This window comes from Sciurus vulgaris (genome assembly GCF_902686455.1).
Source record: "Sciurus vulgaris genome assembly, chromosome: 13".
Lineage (NCBI taxonomy): Eukaryota > Metazoa > Chordata > Mammalia > Rodentia > Sciuridae > Sciurus > Sciurus vulgaris.
This window is the reverse complement of record NC_136474.1, coordinates 59,147,110-59,169,558: the sequence shown is the minus strand read 5'-3', so window position 1 is coordinate 59,169,558 and position 22,449 is coordinate 59,147,110.

Below are 22,449 nucleotides of genomic sequence, written 5' to 3'. Positions count from 1 at the left end.
TCATGGATAAATACACAGACGGTGAAGATTGAGTTGTACAACAGTATACATTTAACTTTAAGACATTGCCAAATTGTTTCCCCAAGAGTTCACACCATTCTCTACTTCTACCAGCAGTGTATGAGTTCTGATTGTCCCATATTCTCACTAATTTTTGGCCTTTCTGGTCTCTTTAGTTGTAGGCAGTATAGTTGGTGTGAAGTGGTATTGAACAGTTTATGAAATTTGCCTTTTCCTGATGACTAATGTGACCGAACATCTTTCCCCCTGCTTTTAGTCATTTCTGCACTGTCGTTTGTGAAAAGCCCAAGTCCTTTTCTGAATATCATTTGTAAGTTTTCTCTATACATTCTTGATACAAGTCATTTCTCAGAGATTTTATGCATCATCCATCAGAGGACACTCCACATGGATTTCGGGGGCCCTTCTCTGTATTGTTGCCTTCTTCAGTTCCCTGCCCTGGGGATTCCAGATGCTTCCACTGCCCATAGAATTAATTGCTCTTCCACTCAGCAGGGCTGCCAAGCCCTGTTCTGTTCCCAGATCTCTATATCACAGTTGAGAAATTGTCCCCTGGCAGAGAGCTTAGTGACTGTGGGACTCAACCTCATGAATTTCCCTTTTGGGAGGGAATCTAAGCCTTGCATTGCCTATTTTCCAATGTCTTAAAACAGTTTTCTCATGTTTCTAACCCAGATTTAGAGTTGTTTATAGCTGCAATACCAGTTCTATGTCAGTAACTCATTCATGGATGGTAGTGGAAATCCTGCTTAGTGGTTTTGGGGAATGAAGTTTCCATAAAGTGGAGAGAACGGAAACCAGATTACAGTGTGATTTATACAATAGAGGAATTTATCTGCTCATTCCTTTATTCAACAATTATTTTAAGACAGTAAATGTGCTTTCTCTAAGAATGTAAAACTCCATGGGGAAGGTAGATAGGGAGACTGATAACTGTGCTACAGCAAAATGCAATGGGATCAGTTCTGGTAGAGAAAACAAAGTGTTATAGGTTCACTCATGTCTGAAAGATTTGAGAATTCTTCTTAGGGAAGGAGCCATGTAAGATGGATTTTAATATTTGTATAGGATTGTTAAGTTGAAGAAGAGAACAGAACATGAGAATATTGTGGCTACTGATATAAACTGCTCATTGGAAAAGGAACGCTAGTCATAGCAAAATTCAACATGGAATAAGAATCATAGGAAGTGGTCAGGCAAAGTTGGTGGAAGATATATGATTACTCCAGAGAAGCAAAAGTGAATGTTTTCAAGCTGCAGAATTTGAAGAGTCAGAGGGAGAGCAGCAAGTAACTGCTGAATAGGGGCATTTGTACATGGAATGAGGCCGGAAAAAAGTCAGTCCTTACTCACCTCAAGCTCTGAGAGCCTGTGCATGTTATTCTACAGAATCAGTAAGTGTCTTCACCAATGCAAGGCCCTGTGAAAAGATAATACCTATAATACAGTGAAAGGTATTTTTATCCATCTCCCATGTGTAAAAAAATGAAAAGGAGCTTTGTTTTTCATAAAATATTGAAGATAACTTTCTTTTCATTACAACAGACTTCACATAGAAGAGGAATTATTTCTAAACTTAAGAACACAAACTTTTTTTACACTTTGAAAAGAAAAACTAAGATGTTAAAAGTTACAGCAATGTGTGAAGGAAATTGTGTTTAGCTAAGTTTTTCCTTAGAGTGTTGAGATGAGATAAAAGGATGATAGAATTATTGTGTGATGGATATAAAGGAAGCACATACTAAAAGCAGAAGGAAAGAAAGGGCTGTAGTGATAAAACGTTAAATTATGGGGACAGAGTGAATAAATTATGTAAGGATCAAATTCAGTGAGTAGGGAAAATTGACAGTTTATAAACACAGTATTTCTCTTTCATTTTCCCACATAATCAACCAGTCCCCATTTTTCCTCAAATGGAAGTTTCATGTTGCAAAGTCTCAGCAAACCTCAGCTCTGGCTTAGAGCCAGGAGGATCTTGCCTTTTATGCATTGATTTTGAGCAAGAAAGTTGGAACCAGGGGCTTGTTTAGAGGATGAGTCCTGCCTGGGGTTTATGCTTTAAATATCCACCCTAACCATTGGTATACAGGCTGCATGAGGACACACTCCATCAATTGACATTTGACAAAAACTATTAATTCACTATATCAGAATTTTAGGTGAGATCTCAATAACAGCCGACTAACCTATTCATTTACTGACAGAGAAATCTAAGGACTAGAGGCTGAAAAAGTATTAACTAAAGATATATAGTTAGTTATAAGACAAGTAAAAAAGTGATCATAGACAGCTTGTTCAGTGATATTTTGATAACATTATACTATTTCCTTAAGCTGAATAAAATGAAAAAGAAATAAAAAGTTTTAACTTATACCAAGAGTGCACTGGCATAAAAACAGCAACCAGAACTCCTGGGTTCTGGTTCCATCTTGTGGATTTTATGATGTCATGTCTTTTACAGATTTTATTGCCAAGTTAAATTCATAGTATTTAATATCCCCCACTTTGCCATATGTGAAATCATAATCCTAAACTGTAGAAGTGTATAGAAATTAATTGGTATTCACAAAATGAGGCTGAGTGGCATAGTCAAGAAAAATATGAAATAAATCATTACTATCCTTGTTTCCCCTCCATCTAATGAAGGAAAACAGATGCTTTGATTATAACAGCAACTGCCTGCTTGTTAAATGGGTATTGAACCCTTCTTATTTCCACAGGGAAGACCACAATGTCCTTATCAAGATATTTAGATAGGACATCAATAATGTAATTTTTACCAGTTTGTTCTTTGGTCTTTTGACATCTGCAGAGATCAAAATGTGTGTGTGTGTATGTGAACTAAAGAGGAAATATGGAATTTAACACACATGGAATACTCATTGTTCAGAGTATGATCAAAGCGAACTAAAATATATCAGAATATCAGCACTGATACAATGAAGAAATATTCAAATATTCAGAAATAATCAGTAGGTGGAATATTTGAGATACCCTGAAATACATTTTGAGGACTCTATGTTGTCATATATTAAAAATAATAAAATAGTCCACATAGTGTAGCTTACACTTTATAAACAGGGAGATGTAGTTCAAGTTCATTTCTCCCATCTACCACCTTGGACTTGAATGAGGTAAGGAACTTATCTAAATTCTTGATCTCTTCATCTATGAAAAGAAGAAAATAATGTTGTTTCATCAGATTGTCAGCAAAATGTGTCATCAAAAGTGTTTAGCTTTGTCTCATGGCTGGCACATATTTTTAGTGCTCAAAAATGTTAGTATTAGAAACATATATACCATCAAATACATGGGATAGAATGAATACTTTTACTTATAAATGAAATAGACATGTCATTTTATAGAGATTTTGTCTTTGAGGGAGGATTCTATAAAGCTTCATTTAAAAGACTATAGCTTAAGTGAAGGTACTACGAATATCTGCCACCTCTACAGGCTGTCATTGGAAATGACAACAGCCTTACTTCTCTGTCCCCCAAGGTCAACTGAAATGAGGACATCACATTGTTCTCATTGAAACACTGAATGCATTTTGCATTTCTCTTTTAAGATCAGTGATTGCAAGTGTAATCCCGCCCAATAGAGTCCTCAGAGCCCCAGGACTGCAAGTAAGCACTTTGGTGGAGTTTCATGGACAACTTTCCCTTGCTTCTGCAACCTTCAGTCGATTGGGACATGCCAGGATTAGAGTCACTGAGGCACATCGGACTGAGTGGGTTTTATGATGAGTACAGCTTGAATGCTATAGTGAGAGCATCAATCACTCTTCGCATGAGACTCCAATTTTCAGAAATGGAAGATAGAAAATGAGGTTATTATGAGGATGAAGGAGACCTGTTTTTATTTTTTATTTTTTTAGCGGGAGAAACTCCTGCTGGCTTCAAGGAAGAACTTTAATGCATGAGTACTTAGATATTATTTACACTGGAAGATGCGGAATCTGTTTGAAGGGTGTACTTAAAATACATTTGCATCATTTTTAGTGATTCAGGATCTTTTTAAAATGGATTGACTAGTTTTCTGGTTTTTATTTATTTTTTCAATGTTTTGTTATAATACAAAGGTACACATTAACATTAACTGCTCCATGTTTTATTCAGGCTTCTCAGGTTCTTTTTTTTTTTTTTTTAGTGGTGCTGGGGATTGAACCCAGGGCCTTGTGCTTGCAAGGCAAGCACTCTACAAACTGAGCTACATCCCCAACCCAGGTTCATTTTTATTTGTTATTTGAAATCATCCTACATAATTGTTTTATTTTAGCTTATACGTTTTTCAGAAGTTTATTCTATAAATTTTTTTTGTGTGTGTGGGATTGAACCCAGGGGTCTCTACCACTGAGCTACACCTCTAGCCCTTTTTATTTTTTATTTTGAGACAGGCTCTCACTAAGTTGCTGAGGTTGGTTTTGAATTTGCGATCCTCCTGCCTCACCCTCCCAAGCCACTGGGATTACAGGCATGCGCCACCACACCCAATTTATTCATAATTTCTAAACACCTTTTTCAACCCATTAGCACTAATACAGTAGAATTTTTTTTTGCATATTCTGGACATCAAGGTGTGCTACTCTGTATATAACTATTGACTATTTCCTCTACCTGCTACACTTGTAGAGGTGAATAAAGGCATCTACTTTAACTTCCCATGTCGTCGTCAGAGCTGTGCAAATGTAAACATTCCAGCACCATGTGTCAACAAAATGATTTCACACATAGAAGAGGTAGAGTCAAAACTACAGGAGCATTTGAAACAGGTAAGTGACTTGTTTCCAATGTTAATTTTTTGTATATTCTCTATTTAGAGACCATAGGAAATTATTTTGATTTTTTTTTTTTTTTTGATAATTGGTAAAATCTTTAGAATTTTGCTCAGATACATAATTTGCTAGTCTAGATGTGATGGTCTCACTCCAGAAGGGTAAAATGACCTTATTAAATAGATTTTTTTTATCCCCATTAGCTGTTAGTTCTTTATCCTGAGGCAATCATGCTAAGTAGTAATTTCCATAAGCCAACTTGACTAGTAAATTAAATAGTATTTACATCCTTTTTGGGATATTAAACTGATTAAATGATTAGAGGAGGAACCTGGTGTATGAAAGGACAGTGTGTCCTTTCTAATGAGTTATTTTCTTCTAAAGACATACTTAATAGGTCTATTGAAATAAAATGAAAGATTCTTTATTCCTCTTTAACCTGTTAAAGTTTGTCATTCTGTAGGAAATTCAATCCTGAAATCACTGTCACTTTCAATTATTTTCAAAGAATGACTTGGAAATGATTTATAAAAAACAAAAACTTGGCCTACCTTTTATTAATCTTGCAAGCAGCTAATGCAGAATAGGCTGCCTAAACAGGGATAAATTTGCCAGAAACCTGTTTTATTTCTTCCCCTTCACTACTGTTACTGGGTCTGGTGCACAGAATATTCTGTTGGGCCACTCAGAAGTTCTTGGCTGTCATCTCATTAAAGAGGCATCAGTACCACCATTAAGATCACAGGCTTTCTGTGACCTTAAATGGGAAAGGAGAGATAATTACAGTGTATTAGAATAAGTGCCAGCATGTGATGTGCCCTCAATATATTAGCTATGGTTATTTCTATAACATCATCTAGTATCATTCTAGGTGAACATTATATTATCTCTGTTGCTTTTATATTTCTCCAAATCAGAATACTTTAGAAAATGTTTTGCAGGTCATAGGACTGATGATGTTCTGGACTTTGAAGATGAAACAGAGAAAAGAGAATGCATATTTATTGATGTCACATGCTGTATACTTCATATGGGTTCTCATTAACAGTCATGTTGTTAAAACAGATTCATAGGTGTTTTAATAAACAATTTTAATGCTTACCATTTATCAAAATCCTAATATAAGTCAGAAATCATGCTTTACTATGTTATTTCTCCTAGATATCATAAACTCATTGATGAATGTTCTTCATAGATAGGGAAGTAGGATTTAAAATAATTCAGCAACTTCTCCAAGTCACAAGGCAGAACTAGACTAAACCCATGCTGTTGTCAAAGATTACGTTTTTCCCTGAGTCTCACTTTTATCTCTGAATTGTTGATCAGCAGCTAAATATTGTGGATCACAACTAGCAAAAAAATTACCTTAGATGAGGCTCAGGAGGCTGAGGTAGGAGGATCGCAGGTTCAAAGCCAGCTTAAGTAACTTAGTGAGACTCTGTCTCAAAATGAAAAATAAATAAAAAGGGCTGGGGTTGTGGCTCAGTGGTTAAGTGTCCCTGGATTCAATCCCTGGTTCAAAAAAAAAAAAAGATGACTTTACATGAAACAACTTGTAAAATGAGATATTTGATAGCATATCTTCAGGAAAACTGAAGAAAAGCCTTTCTTGTGTAAATATATTGCAAGCCAACTGAATAAACAGAAAGCTTGAAGAAGACAAACATCAGGGTGAGAAAAAGACTTACCATACTCACTTGAAAAAATGAACTTTTGGTAACATTAGTTAAACTTACATTGACATAGGAATCTAAATTTCCTCAAAAATTAAAGAAAATTAAGTAAACATCACTAGAAATATTTAGAAATAGCTTGTGATTTTTTGATAAATAAAAGCTAATAGAATTTATTATTTCAAAAAAAAGTAAAATGCATATGGATTTTTTTTTTGTACTTGGAATTGAATCCAGGAGCAATTAATAACTGAGCCACATCCCCAGCCATATTTTATATTTTTGTTTAGAGACATGGTTTCACTAAGTTGCTTAGGGCTTTGCTAACTTTCTGAGACTGCCTTTGAATTTACAATCCTCCTGCCTCAGCCTCCCGAGTCAGTGGGATTACAGGAACATGCCACTGTGCCCAGGATATGGATGTTTATGGAAAAATTTTATATGATCTTTTCCTATAGATCATAATTCAGAATCAGTTAACATAATAAAGCCCAGTATCTGGTAAGTAAGTTACCTTTGTATGAAATAATTAAAATGAATATTTTTCTTGCAAAAAATACTAGATTTTTATGAATGTGTGTCTGAGTACATTTTAGTTATTCCATAATGCCTGAGTGAAATTCAGGAAAGAGATATTTCTTCTCAAATTTTTAGCCAATAAAACATCAGCTGATTGTACCTTTGAGAGGAAGTGGAACATTTTCCTGTTTGTTTGGGCATAATTATTCAATGCCTACAGCCCCAAACTCTGTTTTGTACATACTCAGTGATGGGGGATGGACAGGGCTACCTTTCTACCAGTCCCAGAAGTGCGATTTGTGTAGAGGACAAAATGAGGCAGAGGAACACAAACTTGCTGATTACCATCTGGAGCCTTTAACCCAGATTGCATTGTCATTCCCAAAATGAATTAGTTGAACAAACAAAAAACTATTTTCAGTTGCAGAGCAACTGCTTTCCTCTGGATTTTAAAGTTAGTTGTCAGAGCAGGCAACTGGCTTAATTATCTTCTTAAATTCCCCAAATCTCATGTTCTGTGACTCCATTTGTTGGAAAAGATGGGTACAATGAAGAGGCTGGGGTAATCCATGCAGAGTCTAGCAAACAGCAAAAGAGAGAGGAGGGTGTTTGTCAGGTACATTTTTATTTAAGCCCTTCCTGCTGAGGTCCTGGAAACTGAACACAGCCAAAATAAAGCCATTGACTTTTGACTTTGCTCAGTACACATACTTCCTCTATTGAAGCTGGATTTTTTTCAGTGACTGGGAGTACATTTCTGGTGGGACTAGGGTGAAGTCAAGGTCAAAAAGAATGAGGGGGAGGCCCTCCTGAGGCCAGCAGTTTTCTTTAGAAAATTTCACTTTTTTCTAAATTGTCAACTACGGTTTTACAACCACTCGATATGAGATTCCATTAATATGAAATGTCCCAAATAGGTGAATCTATAGGGATAGAAAACATTGGGGGTTTTCTAGGGCGGGTAGCAACTGCTGATGGTTACTGGAGTTTCTTCTGGGAATCATACTTGATTGTTCTCTTCCTTTAAAATTTTGTATTTATTCTTTTTTAGTTAAACATGACAGTAGAATGTATTTTGACATATCTTAATACATGGAGTATAACTTCCCATTCTTGTGATTGTATATGAATGCTTGATATTTTTATTGTTGTTGTTGTTGGTGAGAAACTAACTAGTGAAAATCTATTCATGAAGAAAAGCTAAAACCCAAGAAATTTATCAAGTGTTTAAATAAGAATTAAAATATACAAACCTAGAGGCTAAATACAATTGACATTTTGTTTTATATAGGAAAGTTTCTATTTCACACACTTCATTTTCCCTTTTTAAAAATTTGTTCTAATTATTTATATATGACAGTAGAATGCATTTTGACACATCAGAGTATAACTTCACATTCTTCTGGGTTGTACATGTTGTAGAATAACACTGGTTGTTATATATGTACATAAGGTAATAATGTCTGATTCATTCTACTATCCTTCCCATACCCCTCCCCTCCCTTTACTTCCCTCTGCCTAATCCAAAGTACCTCTATTCCCCCACCCCACTTATTGTGAATTAGCAACTGCATATCAGAGAAAACATTTGGCCTTTGTTTTTTGGGGATTGGCTTATTTTACTTAGCATGACATTTTCCAGCTCCATCCATTTACCTGCAAATACCATAATTTCATTCTTTAAGGGCAACATTCCATGGTGTGTAAATATTAACCAGGGTAATCTTAGTCTTTTATTAGATGAAGTTCTCTTAAGTAATTGTAAAGCTGGCATGTATTTTGGGTATGAAATACAGTAAATGAGTGAATGATTTCTTAAAAATATTTTGTGTTTTTAGTTGTAGGTGGACATAATACCTTTATTTTATTTTTATGTGGTGCTGAGGATTGAACCCAGGGCCTCACACATGCAAGGCAAGTGTTCTACCCTGATCCACAACCTCAGCCCATGATCAAATTTTTTTCGATTAATCATTACAGTTCACTTGTACACTAGATTATGATGATTTCCGTGGTAGTTGGAATGGACACAGCAGAGCTCATGATTGGCAGTGATGCATATACCAGAAACTTGTCCTTACACTCATAGCAGTTTACTTGCATTTTGATCTTGAAAGGCAAACTCCTCGAGTAGTTACTGTGAATATTTTCTCTATATTTTATTTCTATAGATAATCAGAAAATATTGCAAAATGATGGAAATAATTGCTGGGACAACTTTTCATACAAGTAAAAGATTTTTTTTTTTTCTTGCACGTTATTCTTCTAGACTGCCTAGTCTATAGATAGTCTTATTTAATTTGTTGAGAGCTCTACCTAATTGGAATCTTTCTCTTCATTTAATCAATAGAAGTCATTAGGATGATACCCTGATTCAAATGAACAACATAGAAAGTATTTAGAAGACATTCTTTAAAATATTAAAAATGTGTTTTAGAGATGACAACACAAGAGCAATGATAATAAAGTTAATATTTTTCAAATATTCTATATCATGGACTATATTAAACACTTAATATGCATGATTTCATGAATCCCTATGCAGATGCTAATTCACAATAGAGGGGGATATGGAAGTTACTTTATATTAGGTAGAGGGGAGTGAAGGGAGGGGAAGGGGTGTGGGGGTAGGAAGGATAGTAGAGTGAAACAGACGTTATTACCTCATGTACATATATGACTGCATGACCCATGTGATCCTACAATATGTATAATAAAAAATAAGGAGTATAATACTCCTTTTATGTGTGATCTATCAAAATGTATAAATGCATTCTACTGTTTTGTACAACAAATTAGAACACATAAAAAATTTAAAAAAAAACAAAAACAAAAAAACCTTGAGAGGCAGAAACTGTTGTTGTTGCCAGTTATAAATGAGAAAAATGACCTCAGAGGCTGACTTCTCCTGAGGTCATGAGGTCAGTGGTGCAGCTAACTTCTAGGCCAAGCACGTCTGGGCTCTAAACACACCCTCTTCACCACTGTGCAGTGACACGGCTCCCTGACAGTGTGCCATCCACGTGGACCCAAGAACAAATGTTGAAATACTTCTATTTCTAGTTGGAAAATCTGGCTCTGTTTACAGTCTCACATCTGTTTTGACTCTGAAACCTCACATTGAATCATCCAGTGCTCTTTCCTAAGTCTTTGGTACTTTGAGTTCTCTCATCCTGTTAATGTTGTTATATTTTATTTGAAATTTAAGGACACTTCAAACCCTGACCTAGTTGCTCTTTCCTATTCTATCATTTCCATCTTCCTTTACTTTTCTGCTTAATCCATTAATCTCTTAAAACACTCAGTAATTGGTTTGTTGGGTCTTTTATTCCTTTAACCCACCATTCTTCTAGTCTGACAAAATGTCAACTGAAAAGCTCTTTGATCTGCTGGCTCCCCTCCTATACTGGGCTGCTGAGCAGTGCTGGAGGACATTGTGCAATAATCCAAATGTATCATAATCTATTACACAATAACCAAGATCAACCTCCATGGTGCTCAGGAGTTATTCTGTTGTCAACCAGAACCTTCTCTACCATTCCATACTGGCTACTCCAATCATTCTGTCCTTTGTTAAATCAGCAGGTTCTCCACCTCACTATACATTCGTTTTTTCCCAAAGAAAATAGGAGTTATAATTTTTTTTTAAATGCCTCAAATAGTTGTTATCCTACCTACAAACATCCTCGAATTCCACAAATATCATTCCTGTTGTCTTGCAGGGCAAGATTTCCTCCCGCAGCTTAGGGCTATTCCCTAACTGCATTCCATCTTTTGCTTTTACAAAGATCTTTCTTTCTCCACAGATTGTGTCTTCCTACCATTCTACCTTCAAAAACTGCATTTGATTTTCTTTGCTCATTTCTGTCCACATTTAAAATACAAACATTTCTCCCATTTTTAAGAAAATTTAAAAAATCCTATACTTTTCATAAATATATTCCTTCATTCCTTTTTCTTCCTATGTAAAACTTGCCTAACTATAGGATCTCTAATTCCTCACCTCCCAGTTTTTCATTTTTCTTTTATAATCTGAATTTTGACCCCATTATTTCAATGAAAATACTTTCATCAAAATAACCACTTACCTTGTTTTTTCTATTATCAGTTACTACTTACACACACACACACACACACACACACACACACACTTTTCAAAACTTTTTGGCTAGAATAACAAATGTTTATTGTGTTACCATTCAGTAATTTGCTCTGGACTCAGAACTTTGTTGATACTTGCCTGGGTCCAGCCATGTGGATGCACACATCTGGTAACCAAACTGGGAATAATGATGAACATCATCTCATTCATATGGCTAGTGGCAGGCAGATAGTGTTCCAGAAACACAAACTTTGATGGGCGAGTGCTTAACAAAGTTTTTGCTTATGCTATGTTTGCTGAAGTTCCACGGGCCAAAGCAAAGCACATAGTCGATCTTACTATCAATGCAGGAGAGTTCTAGACAAGACGTGAATGCCAGGAGACATGACTCTGTGCAGATCATTTATGTAGCAACCTATCAGCCAGTCCATTTGCCATGTGATTAATAACACTCTCAAATACAAACTCTTATGTCTTCCTCTGAAAAAAGTTTTATTCCATTATGGTATCATGATCGCATGTTCTGCAACAGATCAGATACAAGTGAAATTCTGTAGATGCAGTTTCTTTTGACACAGAGATCTGTAAACTAAAATGACAAGTTAAATGCTGCTTCTGCACATTTTTATGCAGTGGTGAAACCAGGACAGAATAATCACTGAAAAAGGGAAGGAATAAAAAGCACATAGCTTTCACTGATCCATAAAATCCTGCATTTTATCACGACACATGGTATCAGGTCCCCCAAATCTGGAACTAGGGAATGTGTCTTGATTAGGACCTAGTTCTGCTGCCTGGGAATAATTTCCTTATCTGTTCTCATTGACTTTTTGCTCTATTCTCTGAGTTTGGGCTCTAAGAGATATTTTCATATCTGTAAGAAAGGAACCTGAATTTCTCAAACTTCTTCCTGCAGGCAATAAGTTTGAAACTCAGAAACTTCTTTGCATTTTGAACTGTCTTTTCTTGCTTTATAGTCCAAGATGGAACAATTCTCATAAAAATTTGGGGGTTTCATATGAATCTGATGAGGCTTAATTCCCTGCCCTCAAAACTGAAACTCTAAAAAAAATATATTTTCTCTTGATTAGGTAAATAATGTTTTGTGTTCTTCTAAAGAGTTTTTTAAAAATTAATTTCATTTTAGGGCATTTTAGACTTATAGAATGTTAAGATTTGGATATAAGGTGTCCCTCAAAAGCTCATGTGGGAGACATTGCAGGAATGTTGAGAGGTGAAATGATTAGATTATGTTGAATTAATAACTCAAAAGGATTAATTGGTGGTAATGGTAGGCAGGTAGAAAATGACTGGAGGAACTAGGTCACTGGGGACATGCCCTTGAGGATTATATGATTCCTGGCTCCTTGCACTCAAACTCTCTCTACTTCCTGGCTGTAATCAACTGAGCAACTTTCCTCTGCCTTGTCTTTCTGCAATGAAGTTCTCCTCATCTTACACTCATAGCAGTGGAATTAGCAGATCGTGGTCTGAACCTCTGAAACTGTGAGCCAAAATAAACTTTTCCTTCTCTAAGTTGTTCTTGCTTAATATATTGGTCACAGTAATACAAAACTAAACTACAGAACAATTGGGGAGGTAATGCAGAGTTCATATACATCCTGAATTCAGTTTTCCCTCCTTTAATATTTTACATTAGTATGTCATCTTTGTTATAATTAGTGAACCAATATTGATACATCGATTAACTAAAGCTCATGCTTTATTCAGATTTCTCTGGAAGTGCCATTCACATAACATAAAAACAACCATGTTCTAAATACAGAAGTATTCACAATGCTGTGTAATCACCACCTTTATTTAGTTCCCAACATTTCACCACTCTGGAATAAAACCCCACAATGATTAAAGATTTACTCTCTGTTCACCTCTCAAACCAAGCTATAGCTTGGATCTCGAATGTCCCACAAAGGTTCATGTGTTAGTGGCTACATTCCCTGCCTGTGATGCTACTGGGAGGTAGTGGAACGTTTACAAGATGGGTCTTAGTAGGAAGAAGCTACATTGTTGGGAGTGTGCCCTTTGGGTGAGGGTATTGGAACCCTAGACCCTTTCTCTCTGTGTTTTGCAGCTGCATAAGGTTAAAAGTTCTTCTCTATGCACTCCCATCATAATGCACTGTGCTGCTACAGGTTAAAAGCAAACCAAGAAACTATGGATTGTAACCTCTGAACTCATAATCCATAATAAACCTGTTCTCTTTTTGAATTGATTATCTCAGGTATTTTGTCACAGTGACAGAAAGTAGACTAAAAGAACCTAGATCTGGCAACTATCAATCTCCTATTTATTTAGATTCACCTATAAAGAACATATGATATAAATGTAATCATACAACATATGTCTTTTTTCACTTAATGTTTGAGGCTCATCCCTATTATGGTATGCATGAGTACCTCGTTCCTTTTTCTAGCTGAATTGTTTGGATATACCACAACTTATTTATCTGTCCATCTGCTGATAGTCAATTTGATTGTTTCTACCTTTTGTCTTTTGAAAATAGGGCTGCTATAAACATTCACATATAAGGAATTTTGGAATACCTGCTCTTAGTTCTGAGTATATACGTAAGAGAGGAATTGCCTTGTTCCATGGTATTTGTGTTTAATACATTGAGTAATCATCAAACTATATTCTATAATTGAATTATTTTAAATTCCCGCCAATAATGTCAGAGGGTTATCATTTCTTCATACCCTTGTTAACAGTAGTTATTTATTTATTTATTTATTTATTTTTTTGCTTTATTTTATTTTCATACTGGGGATTGAACTCAGGGTTGCTTTTCTTTTTTTTTTTATTGTAAACAAATGGGATACATGTTGTTTCTCTGTTTGTACATGGCGTAAAGGCATACCATTTGTGTAATCATAAATTTACATAGAGTAATGTTGTTTGATTCATTCTGTTATTATTTCCCTTCCCCCCACCCCTCCCACCCCTCTTTACCCTCTATACAGTACTTCCTTCCTCCATACTTGCCCCCCTCCCTAACCCTAACTCTAACCCTAACACTAACCCTTCCCTCCCCCCCATTATGTGTCATCCTCCACTTATTAGCGATATCATTCGTCCTTTGGCTTTTTGAGATTGGCTTATCTCACTTAGCATGATATTCTCCAATTTCATCCATTTGCCTGCAAATGCCATAATTTTATCATTCTTTATGGCTGAGTAATATTCCATTGTATATATATACCACAGTTTCTTTATCCACTCATCAATTGAAGGGCATCGAGGTTGGTTCCACAGTCTGGCTATTGTGAATTGAGCAGCTATGAACATTGATGTGGCTGTGTCTCTGTAGTATGCTGATTTTAAGTCCTTTGGGTATAGGCCAAGGAGTGGGATAGCTGGGTCAAATGGTGGGTCCATTCCAAGTTTTCTAAGGAATCTCCACACTGCTTTCCAGAGTGGCTGCACTAATATGCAGTCCCACCAGCAATGTATGAGTGCACCTTTCTCCCCACATCCTTGCCAACACCTGTTGTTGCTCGTATTCTTGATAATCGCCATTCTAATTGGGGTGAGATGGAATCTTAGGGTGGTTTTGATTTGCATTTCTCTTATTACTAGAGATGTTGAACATTTTTCCATATGTTTGTTGATTGCTTGTAGATCTTCTTCTGTGAAGTGTAATTCATTTCCTTAGCCCATTTGTCGACTGGATTATTTGAATTCTTGGAATAGAGTTTTTTGAGTTCTTTATAGATTCTAGAGATTAGTGCTCTATCTGAAGTATGATTGGCAAAGATATTCTCCCACTCTGTAGGCTCTTTCTTCGCATTGCTGATAGTTTCCTTTGCTGAGAGAAAGCTTTTTAGTTTGACTCTATCCCAGTGGTTGATTCTAGCTTTTATTTCTTGTGCTATGGGAGTCCTGTTAATGAAGACTGATCCTACACCAACAAGGTGAAGATTTGGACCTACTTTTTCTTCTATAATCTGCAGGGTCTCTGGTCTGATTCCGAGGTCCTTAATCCATTTTGAGTTTAGTTTTGTGCATGGTGAGAGATATGGGTTTAGTTTCATTCTGTTGCATATGGATTTCCAATTCTCCCAGCACCATTTGTTGAAGAGGCAATCTTTTCTCCATTGCACATTTTTGGCACCTTTGTCTAGTATGAGAAAATTGTATTTATTTGGGTTTGTGTCCGTGTCCTCTATTCTGTACCATTGATCTACCTTTCTATTATGGTACCAATACCATGCCGTTTTTGTTACTATTGCTTTGTAGTAGAGTTGAAGATCTGGTATTGCAATACCCCCTGTTTCACTCTTCCTGCGAAGGATTGCTTTAGCTATTCTGGGTTTCTTATTCTTCCAGATGAATTTCATAATTGCTTGCTCTATTTCTGTAAGGTACGTCATTGGGATTTTAATTGGAATTGCATTGAATTTGTATAGCACTTTAGGTAGTATGGCCATTTTGACAATATTAATTCTTCCTATCCAAGAACATGGAAGATCTTTCCATCTTCTAAGGTGTTCTTTAATGTCTTTCTTTAGTGTTGTATAGTTCTCATTGTAGAGGTCTTTCACCTCTTTTGTGAGATTGATTCCCAAGTATTTTATTTTTTTTGAGGCTATTGTGAATGGGGTAGTTTTCCTAATTTCTCTTTCTGAAGATTCATCACTTATGTATAAAAATGCGTTGGATTTATGGGCATTGATCTTGTAACCTGCTACTTTACTGAATTCACTTATGAGTTCTAAGAGTTTTCTGGTGGAATTTCCAGGTTCCTCTAAATATATAATCATGTCATCAGCGAACAGGGATACTTTGAGTTCTTCTTTTCCAATTCGTATCCCTTTAATTTCTTTGGTTTGTCTAATTGCTCTGGCCAGAGTCTCAAGAATGATGTTGACTAGAAGTGGTGAAAAAGGGCATCCCTGCCTTGTTCCAGTTTTTAGGGGGAATGCTTTCAGTTTTTCACCATTTAGAATGATATTAGCCATGGGCTTAGCATAAATGGCCTTTACAATATTAAGGAATGTTCCCACTATCCCTATTTTTTCTAGTGTTTTGAGCATGAAGGGGTGCTGTATTTTATCAAATGCTTTTTCTGCATCTATTGAAATAATCATGTGATTCTTGACTTTAAGTCTATTAATATGGTGAATTACGTTTATTGATTTCCTGATGTTGAACCAACCTTGCATCCCTGGGATGAAACCCACTTGATCATGGTGCACTATCTTTTTAATATGTTTTGTATGCGATTTGCTAAAATTTTGTTGAGAATTTTTGCGTCGATGTTCATTAAGGATATTGGTCTGAAATTTTCTTTCCTTGATGGGTTTCTGTCTGGTTTAGGTATCAGGGTGATATTGGCTTCATAGAATGAGTTTGAGAGGGTTCCCTCCTCTTCCTTTTTATGGAATACTTTGAGAAGTATTGGAATGAGCTCTTCTTTAAAGGTTTTGTAGAACTCGGCTGAGAACCCATCTGGTCCCGGACTTTTCTTTGTTGGTAGGCTTTTGATGACTTCTTCTATTTCAGTACTTGAAATTGGTCTATTTAAATTGTTTATGTCCTCCTCCTTCAGTTTAGGCAATTCGTATGTCTCTAGGAACCTGTTGATGTCTTCGAAATTTTCTATTTTGTTGGAGTATAGATTTTCAAAATAGCTTCTAATTATGTTTTGTATTTCAATCCTGTCTGTTGTGATATTTCCTTGTTCATTCCGAATTTTAGTGATTTGGGTTTTCTCTCGTCTTCTCTTTGTTAGTGTGGCTAAAGGTTTATCAATTTTGTTTATTTTTTTGAAGAACCAACTATTTATTTTGTCAATTTTTTGTATTGTTTCTTTTGTTTCAATTTCATTGATTTCAGCTCTGAGTTTAACTATTTCCTGTCTTCTACTACTTTTGGTGCTGTTCTGTTCTTCTTTTTCTAGGGCTTTGAGCTGTAGTGTTAGGGTGTTTATTTGTTCAGTTTTACTTCTTTTATTAAATGCGCTCCATGAAATAAATTTCCCTCTCAGTACTGCTTTCATAGTGTCCCAGAGATTTTGATATGATGTTTCTTTGTTTTCATTTACCTCTAAGAATTTTTTAATTTCCTTCCTAATATCTTCTGTTATCCATTCATCATATAATAGCATATTGTTTAATCTCCAGATGTTGGAATAGTTTCTGTGTTTTACTCTTTCATTTATTTCTAACTTCAATCCATTATGATCTGATAGAATACATGCTAGTGTCTCTATCTTCTTGTATTTGCTAACATTAGCTTTGTGGCATAATATATGGTCTATTTTAGAGAAGGATCCATGTGCTGCTGAGAAGAAAGTGTATTCGCTCTTGGTTGGATGGTATATTCTATAAATGTCCGTTAAGTCTAAATTATTGATTGTGTTATTGAGATCCATGGTTTCTTTGTTCAATTATTGTCTGGAAGATCTGTCCAGTGGTGAGAGAGGCGTGTTAAAATCACCTAGTATTATTGTGTTATGGTCTATTTGGTTTCTGAAATTGAGAAGGATTTGTTTGACATACATGGATGAGCCACTGTTTGGGGCATAGATGTTTATGATTGTTATATCTTGCTGATTTATGCTTCCCTTAAGCAGTATGAAATGACCTTCTTTATCCCTTCTGACTAACTTTGGCTTGAAGTCCACATTATCTGAAATGAGGATGGATACTCCAGCTTTTTTGCTGAGTCCATGTGCATGGTATGTTTTTCCCTATCCTTTCACCTTTAGTCTATGGGTATCTTTTTCTATGAGGTGAGTCTCTTGCAGGCAACATATTGTTGGATCTTTCTTTTTAATCCAATCTGCCAGTCTATGTCTTGATTGATGAATTCAGGCCATTAACATTCAGGGTTATTATAGAGATATGATTTGGTTTCCCGGTCATTTGGTTCATTTTTTAAATTTTATTTATTTATTTGTTTGACACAACTTGGCTCCTCCTTTATTTGACAATTCCTTTAGGATAATTCGTCCCTTTGCTGATTTGCTTCTTTGTTTTTCATCTCTTCCTCATGGAATATTTTGCTGAGAATGTTCTGTAATGCTGGCTTTCTTTTTGTAAATTCTTTTAGCTTTTGTTCATCATGGAAGGATCTTATTTCATCGTCAAATTTGAAGGTAAGTTTTGCTGGGTATAAGATTCTTGGTTGGCATCCATTTTCTTTCAGGGCTTGAAAAATGTTGTTCCAGGCCCTTCTAGCTTTTAGGGTCTGGATTGAAAAATCTGCTGATATGCGTATTGGTTTCCCCCTGAATGTAATTTGGTTCTTTTCTCTGACAGCCTTTAAAATTCTGTCTTTATTTTGTATGTTAGGTATTTTCATTATAATGTGCCTTGGTGTGGGTCTGTTGTAATTTTGTGTATTTGGAGTCCTAGAAGCCTCTTGAACTTGATTTTCCATTTCATTCTTCAGATTTGGGAAATTTTCTGATATTATTTCATTGAATAGATTGTTCATTCCTTTGGCTTGTTTCTCTAGGCCTTCCTCAATCCCAATAATTCTTAAATTTGGTCTTTTCATGATATCCCATAGTTCTTGTAGATTCTGTTCATGATTTCTTACCATCTTCTCTGTTTGTTCAACTTTGTTTTCAAGGTTAAATATTTTGTCTTCAATGTCTGAGGTTCTGTCTTCCAGGTGTTTTATCCTACTGGATATGCTTTCTATGGAGTTCTTAATTTGGTTTATTCTTTCCTTCATGTCAAGAATTTCTGTTTGGTTTTTTTTCAATATCTCTAACTCTTTATTGAAATGATCTTTTGCTTCCTGTATTTGCTCTTTTAACTGTCGATTGGTGCAATCATTCAATGCTTGCATTTGCTCTTTCATCTCATCATTCAGTGCATGCATTTGCTCTTTCATCTCATCGTTTGCTTCTCTGATCATTTTAATTATGTACATTCTGAACTCCTTTTCTGTCATTTCTTCTGCCATGCTGTCATTGGGTTTCATTGATGTAACATCTAGATTTGTTTGCAGCATTTTCTTTCCTTGTTTTCTCATATTGTTCAGGTATCAGCAGACCGCTGAGATATTACCGATTTCCTCTATTGACTTACAATGTCCCTGAAGATTTCTATATATATCCTCCCTTAGCCTTCAGTAGGCTGAAGTCTTGGAGGAAGTTGATAATGCTGTGTTCCACAAGGAAGCTGCCTCTTTAGGAGTGGTGGCCTTCAGGTGGGGTATAATCCCTGCTAGTGGGCAGAGGTGCCTCCACTTGTTGACCAATGATCATCCAAAGGGGACCTAGGCTGCGGGCTGAGGCAAGGCCTGTTTGGGCCTGAGTCTCTGGTTTTACCGTCCTTGTGGAGAAACCTCACCCGGCAGGGAAGACTCACCCGGTGGGGAGGTCTTGCTGGTCAGTTCCCTCCTAGGGGTTCCCCCAATTTACAGCTACCGCCTGGGCTGGGCTGCCTTCCTCTGCAAAGTTCCCAGGGGCCCGGCCCTACCTCCTGGGCCTGGGAGCCTCACCCTTTGCAGGTGAATCTCCTTAGGCTGCCCCTCCTCAGAGAATCTGCCCATAGGCCTGGAACCTTAACTCCACCCTAAGCCTGTCTCTGTGCGGCTCTTCCACCTGGAAGCCTCCTAGATCCTGGGACCCTGCTCTGCACCTAATTGCCTGGCTATGCGTCCCCTCCTCTGAGCAGCCACCTGGGGCCCTGTACAATCGCTCTGAGTCCCAGAGACCTGCCACACGCCTCCTCCAGCCAGCCGCCCAGTATTCTGGTGCGGTCACTAGGAGTCCAAGAAACTCACTGCGTGCCTCCACCTCCCACCAACCACCCGTAGCCCTGGGCAATCAATCACTCCGAGTTGAAGTGACCCTCCCCGTTCCTCCTCCTTCTCCAGATAACCCCCCGGGTGTTCAGGAGCGGTCGCTCTGAGTGGCTCTGAATCCACGTGACCCGCTGCACGCGTCCTCTGGGCAACCGCCTGGAGCTCTGGTGCGGCCACTCAAGACCAAGCGACCCACCACACTTCCCCTCCAGGCAGCCCCCCTGTGTTCAGGAGCTGTCACTTTAAGTCCAAACAACTCACCACTCACCTTCTCCTCTGTGCAGCCGCCTGGAGCGCTAATGCAGTCACTGCGAGTCCACACGACCCACGCAATCCTCCTCCTCCTCCTCCTCCTCCTCCTCCGGGCAGGCCCCGGGGTCTGAGTCCAAACAGCTCGCCACGCAGCCCCTCCTCTGGCAACCGCATGTAGCTCTGGTGTAGTCACTCTGAATCCAAGCCGCCGCGCTCCTCTTCCTCCTCCTCGTCCTCAGGGCAGGCCCCGGGGTTCAGAAGCAGTCGTTCTGAGTCCAAACAGCTCGCCGCGGAGCTTCTCCTCTGGCAACCGCCTGTAGCTCTGGTGCAGTCACTCCGAATCCACACGGCCACGTTCCTCCTCCTCGTCCTCAGGGCAGGCCCCGGTGTTCTGTGTCCACACAGCTCTCCTCGCCATTCCTCCCCTGGGCAGCCGCCGGAGCCCCAGTGTTTGCTCCAAGTCCCAGCGCTGTGCCGAGCGGCCTCCTTTAGGGCGCTCCCAGTTGTCTGAGGTCACTGCTCCAGTGGGGGGAGGGGTGTCTCGCAGGCAGCTCTACTTCACAAAGTTTCCTGTGTTCCGGGACCACCGTCCCATCCGGGACGCCTTCCCAACGGGTGAAAGTCACCCGGCTGCTTTGAGTTGGTCCCAAGTGTCTCAATATCTCCTCTTTTGAATCCTGAGTCCTGGAACAACATGAAATGCAGCCACCCTCTAGGCCGCCATCTTGAAACCTCTCTCTCTATTTCTTGATTATGCCCCTGACTCATGAAAGTTTTAAAAGTTAAATCCAATTTAAATCTTTTTTCCCCTTTTATTGCCATGTATCCAGGAACCATAGTTAATTCTAAAATTATTAAGATTAACCTCTATATTTTATTCTTAGAGTTTTATGGCTTTAGATCTTAGATGTATGTATTTGGTTCATTAATTTTTATAGTGTGAATTAGGGGATAAATTAATGCTTTTGTATGTGGATATCCAGCTGTCCCAGAACTACTAGCAGGCACAACTAGTATCTCTCCATGGAATGGTCTTCATTACCTTGTTGAAAAATCAATCAACTGTAGATTCATGAGTTTATTTCTGGACTCTTAATTCGTTTTATTGATTTCTATATTCTTTTTGCCAGTATTTCTCTGTTTTGAAATCAGAAATGAGGGTGCCCCAACTCTTTCTTTTCTAAGATTGTCTTTGGTGTTTGCAACTCCATATGAATTTGAGAATAAAATTTTCAATTTCTGCAAAATAAAAGAAAGAATTTTTATTTTGGTAGGCATGCATGGAATCTGTATATTACTTTAAAAATATTGTTATTATAACAACATTGCACTCAAATCCATGAACATAGATTATTCCTTCATTTACTTAGATTTTTTATTTAATTTTTTGGTAATGTTTAATTGTTTTCAGTGTACAACTCTTTCACTTCTGTTGTTAAAGTTCTTCCTAAGAATTTTATCCTTTTGGATGTAATTGTAAATAAGATTAGTTTTTAAATTTTCATTTTGGGATCATTTATTGCTGGTGTACAGAAACACACTGATTTTTTTCCATATGGATCTTGTACACTACAATTTTTGCTGAATATTTTTTATTAGTTTAGTGATTTCATAATTTGTGTGTGTGTCTGTCTGTCTGTCTATGTGTATTTGGGGAGGTTTCTTACTTGTACGATCATGTCATCTGCAATTACAGATGGTTTTACTTCTTTTCAAATTTAGATGATTTTTGTTTCTTTTTCTATGCTAATTGCTCTGGCTCAAGCTTACAGTAAACATTTGTAAGTATTAAAAATAGGTTCCTCTCTGGCTATATTTTTACTTTTAATAGTTTTCTTTTGTTCTTTGTTTGGTTTCATATATCTAGTGTTCTTCTCTTTCAGCCTAATATCTTTAGAATTTCTTGTTATTTCTGTTCTACTCATGAATTATCCCCTCAGATTTTGTTTATTTGGAAATGCCTTAATTTCTTTAATTTTAAATATAGTTTTGCTGGGCAAAGAATTTTTGGTTGGTAGTTTTTGTTGTTGCTTCTTTCAGTACTTTAAAATCATCTTCCCTGTGATTTATATCCTCCATGGTTCTAAAAAGAAGTGGTCTGTTAATCTTGAGAATATTTTATACACAAGCCCTTTCTCTCTTGTAGCTTCAAGAGTCTTTCAGAAGTTTGATTACCTGTATCTTGGTGTAGATCTCTTTGAATCTATCCTTTTTGGAGTTCATTTCACTTCTTAGACTTGTAGATATATGACTTCACATTTGAGAAGTATTCAAGTTATTTATTCTTTTTCTATCCTTTTTTTGTTTGAAACTTGCATTCT